This window comes from Desmodus rotundus, chromosome X (assembly GCF_022682495.2).
Source record: "Desmodus rotundus isolate HL8 chromosome X, HLdesRot8A.1, whole genome shotgun sequence".
Lineage (NCBI taxonomy): Eukaryota > Metazoa > Chordata > Mammalia > Chiroptera > Phyllostomidae > Desmodus > Desmodus rotundus.
Genome location: NC_071400.1, coordinates 60,889,798 through 60,899,071, shown reverse-complemented (window position 1 = coordinate 60,899,071; position 9,274 = coordinate 60,889,798). Strand labels below are relative to the sequence as shown.

Below are 9,274 nucleotides of genomic sequence, written 5' to 3'. Positions count from 1 at the left end.
TAGTGGAACTTTTAAGGACATATTGTTGACAGTCCATTGTCCGTGTAGAGTAACAACTCCACACTTCATACAACAGGCTGACAGTTCCTAAAGAAAACTACTTTTAAAAAAGGCATGGCCCAGACGTTCCCTCATTTGACCCACTGCATCCAGGTTTAGATGTGCAGGGGGGCTTAGATATATCCAGAGTAAACCACATGCAGCATGTTACTCGATCGGTTTTCTAAAATAAGCTCAGGAAAATGACAGTGAGGTAAGGGAAGAAAACATGAAGGAATGAAGACCTAATTACTATGCATGCATGTATATGTATATTAATCCTCACTCAAGGCTATACTTTCATTGATTTGAGAGAGAGAGGAAGGGAGGGAGACAGCATGAGAGTGGGAGAGCGAGCGAGAGGGAGACATTGATGAGAGAAAGAAACATTGATCGGGTGCCTCCTGCTTGTGCCCCAGCCAGAGATCAAACCCGCAACCCAGGTATGTGCCACGACCGACACTCGAACCCATAACCTCCTTGGGGCACGGGACAATGCTCCAACCAGATGAGCAACCTGGCCAGAGCTACGTGCGTACTGTTCTGACAGTAGGGGAAACCTTTTACAGATAAGTTACAAACAAAGAAAAGACAAACAATTTTGTGCAAGAAATTTAACACATTGTGTACAATGTCTTCACTTGGCTGTCATCGTTTGTACAAACTCTTCATAGTTTCCTTGACCATCACCATCGATGTCTGCTTCCCTGATCATTTCATCAACATCTTCGTCTGTTAAGTTCTGTCCAAAGTTTGTCCTCATGGCAAAGCTCTGCTGCACTAATATAGCCATTGCCATCCTTATCAAACACACAGGATGCTTCTCCAATTTCTTCTTCACCGTCTGTGTCTTTCGTTGTTCTTGCCATCATCGTCAGAAATTTCAGGGGCTCAACTGTGCCATTACCCTCAGCATCCACTTCATCGGTCATGTCCTGTCACTCTGCTTCTCTGGGTTTCTGCCCAGGAGCCCTCAGTATGGTTCCCAACTCCTTCGTTGTTATAGTTCCATCCCCATCCTTGTCAAAGAGTGAAAAAGCTCTGTATTTATAATTTACACGTCCATTTATGGGAAGCCTCTCCTTGAGAGGGCACCACACTCTGTGCATAATGAAACGTGTTCATTTGTGGTGTCTGATTCTCAGAGCTCATCACTTGCCTGATGAAAACATTACATATAGAATCACAAAAGACAAGGTGACTTGAAACCTGAACTTTTACTGTGCAAACAGATAGGGAAGCATCTGGCACATTAAAGGACATGAGAGCCACATAGTACCTGGCTCAATACCAACAAAGCCATCGGCTTCACAGTACTGGGTCAGGGACTGACTTTCAGGCAATGCCATTCAGGTAAATTGTGAAAGGTTTCCATTTTTGTGAAGATAAAGCATTTCATAAAACATGAACAAAGACTTGTGAATGCCTTATAAATACTGTGTCAACTGTGTCAGTGCATCCTCATTCCCTTAGTGAGAAAGAGAAGAAACTGATACACACACACACACACACGCACCCCCCAAATAACAATGAGGTCAAGTTGGCATGAGTTCCTGCAGTCCTCATTTCTGCAGTTCCACGAACAGCCACATGTTTGGTTTGGTTTCTTTCTTCAGCTTGATGGTTGGTCAGGCACAATCCCAAGAAGGGACACAGGAGAGGCACAGGCAAAAATACAAGATAAAAGAAAACTTGATTATACTCAGTTTCCAGAGAGACAGAATGACTGCACTGCGTGCTAAGAGAGGGTCACCTGGGAGGGAGCGCCAAGGCTGTGGGCGCAACCATGACAGTGGGGAACAGGGAGGGAGTGTGGACCAATGGGCAAGGAAGGGACTTTCCTGGGAGTCAGGGTGGGGTACCCAACAAAAGGCTCAAGGGCATTTCCCTGGTGTGTTTGAATGTTACTAGGCGTTGGAAGGTAAGGGGCCAGGAGGAATGGGAACTTGTGGCAGGGGCCAATCTTTGAAAGAAAATTAATGTAATTTTTAATATATAGTCGACTCGGAATATTATCTTATATTAGTTTCAGGTGAACAGCATAGTGGTTAGACGTTTATATAATTTGCAAAGTGATCTGCCAGTTAAGTCTAGTACCTCCTGGGCACCATATGCAGTTAATACGATATTATTGAGCATATTCCCTATGCCGTACTTTACATCGCTGTGACTGTTTTGTGACTACCAATTGGCCTTTCTTAGTCCCTTCATCTCTTCACCCAGCCCCCCACTGCGCTCCCCTCTGGCAGTCATCAGTCTGTTCTCTGTTTCCCTGTGTCTGATTCGGTTGTGTTTGTTCCTTCAGTTTGTTCTTCAGAGTTCCACATACAAGTGAAATCATGCGGGATTTGTCTTTCTCTCTCTGACTTACTCCACTTAGCATACCACTCCCCGGGTCCATCGGTGTTGTTGCAAATGGTGACATTTCATTCTGTTTTAAAACAGAATGTCGCCATTCTGTTTTAATGGTGACATTTCATTCTGTTTTCCATGGCATGTATGAACCACAGCTTCTTTATCCCATAGTGCATCAATTGCCTCTTTGGTTGCTTTCACAGCTTGGCTATTGTAAATAACACTGCAGTGAACATAGGGGTGCACGTGCCTATTGTAATTCGTGTTTTGGATCTCTTCAGATGAATACCCAGAACTGTAATTGCTGGGTCATCAGGTAGTTCTATTTTTAATTTCTTGAGCAACCTCCACAGTGCTCTCCACAGTGGCTGTGCCAGTCTGCATTCCCACCGACAGTGCACGAGGGTTCCCTTTTCTACACAGCCTCACCAACATTTGTTGTTTGCTGATACATGGATGGGAGGCATTCTGCCAGGTGTGAGGTGACATCTCATCGTGGTCTTAATGTGCATTTCTCTGACGATGAGTGACGGTGAGCGTCTTTTCATATGTCTATTGGCCTCCTGTGTGTCCTCTGTGGGGAGGTGTCTGGTCAGCTCCCGTGGCAGGGACAAAGCTGTCCCGCTGGTACACCTGGTTGCCGTGAGGTGCCCATGTGCTGTTTGCGGGGATGTTGACGCAGCAGGACATGAGAGGATTTAAAATTTGCAATACACCACAGTTGAAATTTTCATTTCCTTTCTCTGTTATCCAATCCATCTACAGTTTGTCCTTGCTCCACATTTCAGCTGATTATGACTCCATCAGATGCGGTGACCTAAGCCTTCATTGTTAGAGGGCCGAGACTTCCCGGTCCTGTCCGTAAGGGGTGGTTGCCGTATTCCTCTAAATTTTTCCAAAGCGTATAGCAGTACCAGCAGGTGTATGCCAAAGTTCTGTGGGGCTCAGAAATACGCTTCTCTGACTTCACTTATGTAGCAGAAATTCTCTCCGTCTCGATAATCCGGATCCCACACTCCAGTCAACCCAATAAACTCCTTTTGCTAGTTGGTTCAAAGCACAAGCATCCCTACATGCTTAGGTAACAGTCTCAAATCCATCTCATTAGAGCCTTTGTGAGGGAGTATCTAATGGTGAATTAGGCTTTATGTCCACAGGTGCTACTGCTGACAAAACCGTGGTGGTGCGAAGGGCAGATACATATACGGGAAGAGCGTCTGTTGCACACAGGAAAACTTGCTGCCCGCTGCAGAGTGGGAAATAAGCTGACTGCCATCCACACAGCAGGTCCTCTTATCCAGCTGATCATAGAGAGCTTCTTTTGTGGGGGATATCCCTTGGCAAACATTCTCAAGGGGTGCTCAATTCCTTACTCTGTGGGGGCCATTACAATGTCAAGGGTACATATGTAATGGGGTTTGAATTACCGGTGGCGGATAGGGATGCTGTTTGGAGCTTTGGGGGGGCCTCTAATGAGATTTTGGAGCAAAGCCCTGCCATCATGTGCAGTTAACCACTCTCCTTTTGAGAAACAGCTTTTGGCCTGTTCCTGGACTTCAGTGGAGACTGAACGCTTAAACATGGGACGCCGAGTTAGCGTGCCATTTGAGCATCCCACCATGAGTTGGGTGTTATCTGACCCACCAAGATGTAAAGTTAGGTGTGCCAGTGGAAGTGGCATATATGAGTTTGGGCCTGGGCAGGCCCTGAAGGCACAAGTGGGTTACATGAAGAAGTGGACCAAATGCCCATGGCCCCTACGGCTGCGGCACGGCCTGCTCTCTCCCAGCCTCTACCTATGGGCTCCTGGGGCGCTCTCCCTGATCAGTTGACAGAGAGAGAAAGAAAGAGAAGACTCGGTTTACAGGTGATTCTGTGTGCTGTACAGGCACCACGTGAAGGTGGAGAGCTACAGCACTACAGCCCCACTCTGGGACGTTGCTGAAGGACAGTGGTGAAGGGGAATCCTCCCAGTGGGCAGAATTTCAAGCAGTGCACCTGGTCATTCACTTTGCCAGGAAAGAGAAATGGCCAGATGTGTGATCGTGATTATATACCAATCCATGAGCCCTGGATAATGGTCTAGTTGGGTGGTCAGGGACTTGGAAGGAGCATGTTTGGAAACTTGGTGAGAAAGGAATTTGGGGAAGAGGTATGTGGAGAGACCTCTCTGAACGGGCAAAAATGTAAGGATATTTGTGCGCCATGGGGATGCTCCCCAAGGGTGACCTCAGCAGAGGAGGATTTTAATAATCAGCCGGGCCCTTGTGCAGATGATTACCAGCCTTTTTCTCAGCCACCCATGTCATCGCCCAATGGGCTCGTGAACAAAGTGTTTGGCGGCAGAGATGGAGGTGCTGTGTAAACGTGGCAACGTGGACTTCCGCTCATCAAGGCTGGCTCGGAAATGGCCGCCACTGAGTGCCCAATCTGCCAGCAACACAGACCCACGCTGAACCCCTAGCATGGCACCAACCCCCACAGTGGTCAGCCAGCTCCCTGGTGGCAGGTTGACTACACTGGACGACTTCCATTGTGGAAAGGGCAGCCATTTGTTCCTACCGCAACAGACACTTACTTGGGATGTGTTATTTCCTTCCCTGCACACACTGCTTCTGCCAAAACCACCATGCGTGGACTTGCACAGTTGCCTTATCCACCCTAATCCTATTCCACAAAGCATTACTTGTTATCAAAGAACTCCACAGGAAAGAAGTGAGGCAATGGGTCCACGTTCGCAGAACTCACTGGCCCGACCATGTTCTCCACCATCCGGAAGCAGCTGGCTTGATAGAAAGGTGGAATGGTCTTCCGCAGATTCAGTCACAGGGCCAGCTAGGTGGCAATACCTTCTGAGGCTGGGGCACGCTTCTCCCTATACAGCTCCACATCATCGCCCCCTATATGGTGCTGGTTTCTCCCCACAGGTAGGATTCATGGGCCCAGGAACCAAGGGGTGGAAGTGGGAATAGACCACTCACTACTACCCCCAGTCACCCACTAGCAAAATGTTTGCTTCCTTTTCCTATGACTTTACGCTCTGCTGGCCTACAGCACACGCACACACATACACACACACACACACACAAGTGCGCACAGAGCTGTGTTTGAACTTTCATTCCCTCATCACATAACATAAGATGTATTGATTTTATATCATAGTATTTAAGTTATGGGATACCAAGAAAAAGAGTAAATTCACTCGAGGACTTTAACTCTTCTTCTGGGAAAATGGTAGTGCATTTTCAACCTGATCCATGGTAGCTGTATCATGTTAGGTGGAATAATGAACTTGTTCTTGTCTCCATTTGAGGTTAAGTATCGTTTAAGGAGATGTGTATGGGTGTCAAGTCGGTACGGGGTCAACTTGTTGTGACTCCTTGTGATGTGTGACTCAGCTTGTGATGGTTTATTTGTGTCATCTGGACAGGACACGGGGTGCCCAGACTAAACATTATACGTGCATATGTCTCTGAGGGTGTTTCCAGGTGAGATTAGCATTTGGATCCGTAGACTCGGTAAAGTACATTGCCCCCCTCGCTGTGAGTGGGCGTCAGCCAACCTGCGGAGAGATTAGATGGAACACAATGAGGAAGAGAAATTCATCCCTTTTCCCTGCCTCACTGTTGGACCTGGGACATCTCATCTCATCCTCTGCCTTTGGACTGGGATTTACACCACCAGCTCTGCTCGTTCACAGGTCTTCAGACTCTGACTGAGTTGTATCCCTGGCTTTCCTGAGTCTCCAGGATGCAGGCAGTAGGTCATGGAACTTATGAAAATTATGGGAGCCAATTCCTCGTGCACATACATCGGTCTGCTTCTCTGGGAACCCTCACTAATACACTAGGGCACATACAAAATGCTGCTGCTGCTGCTGCTGCTGCTGCTTATGCCTCTGCCACCAAAAAGGACCCTAATCTTCATTTGCATGGCACTCTTATGGCAGCCAGAGAGTTAGTTGTACCATGGCCATGGGGGAGGCCTATAACACTGATGATGCTAATCTGAGGCTTCCTGGAAGAAGAAACTTATAGTTATGAGCAGGATATACAGGCCTTCCAAAGTATACCCAGTAAACACAGGCACATGGATAAACACACACACATGCACCCCTGGGAAAGTTGTGTGATGCTTGCCAAGCAGTGAATGTCCTTAAGAGCATTGTTGGAGGTAAATGGCCAATGCACTCACCCACACCACCCTTGCAGCTCTACTCAAATTCTGTGGACCTCGCCTCATCGCCCGCTGCTCCTGTGACCTCCCTGCACTGCTGAAACTCTCTTGCTCCAGCACGCAGGCAAATGAACTTGCCCTGTTCTTCTTTAGTTTTCTGGTGGCTCTCGCCCCCTGCGCCCTGCTCGTGATCTTCTATATACACGTTGTGGCTGCTGTTCTCAGGATTCACTGTGCTGAGGGCCGAAGGAAAGCCTTTGCCACCTGTGGCGCTCACATCACTGTGGTCTGTATGTTCTCTATCACTTCAGTGCTCTGCTACGTCCTTCCCAGCTCCGCATACTCGGGCTTGCGAGACCAGGTGCTCTCTGCGCTGTATGTGGTCCTCACTGCCATGCTCAACCCCATCATCCACAGCATGCGAAACGAGGAGGTGAAGGGGGCTTTGTTTAAGGTCCTTGGGAAAGAAAGTGCCTGCTAGGCCTTTGTCACCTCAAATCAGGACCACGCGTGTTCTCCACAGTGAGGCTGGCACATACCTGATGCTTGAGGGTGAGTCCAATAATACAGGAGCTTGGAAGTTAATGTAGAAGGTCCATTTGGTGAATCCTACTTTATGTGCCAGGTTTCCACCATTCCGGCAGGGATCACATGTCTCTGTGGCGTAGTTTGCAATTTAAAATGTTTTCTTCCATTGATGGAAGTAAAATACGTTCATTGGATCAGTTTTGCAGTTACAGAAACTTATGAAATGATGAAAAATACACTCAACCATCTCCCCACACCCCGCTGAGAGAACTACTGTGAACAGTTTGATGGTTCCTTCAGGTCTCTTTGAACTACAAATGTGTGTACCTGCACATTTGAGCAGGAAACACAACTGAGACCACAGTGTATTTACAGTTCTTCATGCTTAGACATTTTTAATTCTTTTCAATTGTAATATATGCTTATTATAAAACCATTCATGCTTTATACAAAGTTGTGTTGTTGGAAAGTAAAAATTTCTCGTAATCTGAGTCTCTGCACTAACCCCTATTAACAGTTTTGTACTTTTTTTTTTGATTTTTTAAAAAGATTTTATTTATTTATTTTTAGAACAAGGGGAAGGGAAGTAGAAAGAGAGGGAGGGAAACATCAGTGTGTGGTTGCTTCTTGCATGCACCCTGCTGGGGACCTGGCCCACAACCCAGGCACGTGCCCGGACTGGGAATCGAACCCGCGACCCTTTGGTTCACAGACCATTGTTCAATCCACTGAGCCACAACAGCTAGTGCTCTTTTTTTAATTTTCTTCTCAGGATATATGACCCTACATTTTAAAAAGTTCTTTCCTGAGGATATGTTCGAGAGGCAGAGAGGATAACGCTCACACCAAGACATCTGGCTAGGGTTGCGATTTTAAGAAAATATGTTTTATTTTACATAGGTCGGGTCATACCACATGCACATTAACTGTCTATAATTCTTATTCCACGAATTCCATCTTCCTGTCAGATGTACAATTTTCTTCTGAGTTCTTTGTCTTATGGAGATTTCTAAAAGATAGTTTCATTTTAAAGTTCTTAACTTTTGTTTATTATTTGGCTTACCAATCTTTTTCTAAATTGTTCGTCTTCTCACTTTCTTTCTGGGGCTTTCTTCCAAAACAGCATTTATTTATTCAAAAAAAAATTTTAATTTATTGAGTTTTAGAGAGAGAGAAGGAAGGAGAGAGAGAGAGAGACATATCAATTTGTCATTCCACATATTTATGCATTCATTGGTTAATTCGTACATGTGCCCTGCCAGGGATTGAACCAGAATGTATTTCATTTTATTTTAATTTTTAAAAATATTTTATTGTTTATGCTATTAGTTGTAGCACTCCTTGCCCTTCGCCCGTCCCCCATCCAGCCCGCACCCCACTTCCATATTCCATCCCTTCAGTGTTGTCCATGTCCATGGGACCTTCATTTGCGTTCTTTGACTGATCCCTTCACCTTCTTCCAGTCAGTCAGCCTCCCCCTTCTCCACGTACAGCTGTCAGTCAGTTCCATGGTTCCATGCCTCTGGTTGTATTTTGCTCGTTAGTTTATTTTGTTCATTTGATTCCTCTTATGAGTGAGATCGTATGTTTTTTGTCTTTCACCGACTGGCTTATTTCACTTAGCATAGTAGTCTCCAGTTCCATCCATGCTGTCACGAAAGGTAGGAGTTCCTTCTTTCTTTCTGCTGCGCAGTGTTCCCTTGTGTAGATGTACCACCGTTTTTTGATCCACTCATCTACCGATGGGCAAGTAGGCTGATTCCAACTCATGGCTATTGTAAATAGTGCTGCTATGAACGTGAGGGTAGATGAGTGTTTTTGGATTGGTGTTTCGGAATTCTCGGGTATGTTCCCAACAGTGGAATCACCGGATCAAAAGGCAGTTCCGTTTTAGATTTTTGAGGAAATTCCATACTGTTTTCCGCAGTGGCTGCACCAGTCTGCGTTCCCACCAACAGTGCACTAGGGGTCTCTTTTCTCCACATCCTCGCCATCACGAGTTGTTTGTTAATTTATTACTGACAGCCATTTTGGCAGCTGTGAGGTGATATCTCATTGTGGTTTCAAGTTGCATCTCTCCCATGGCTAGAGAAGTTGAGCATTTTTTCACACGTCTATGGGTGATCTGGGTGTCCTCCTTAGAGAAATGTCTACGCAGGTCTTTTGCCCATCTTTT

The 9,274-nt window shown here is 46.1% G+C and overlaps 1 pseudogene; it reads right to left on the bottom strand.

The window, feature by feature from the left end:
* Positions 1 to 676: 676 nt before the first annotated feature.
* On the bottom strand, positions 677 to 1,148 carry LOC112308173 (calmodulin-like; annotated as a pseudogene).
* Positions 1,149 to 9,274: the final 8,126 nt, after the last annotated feature.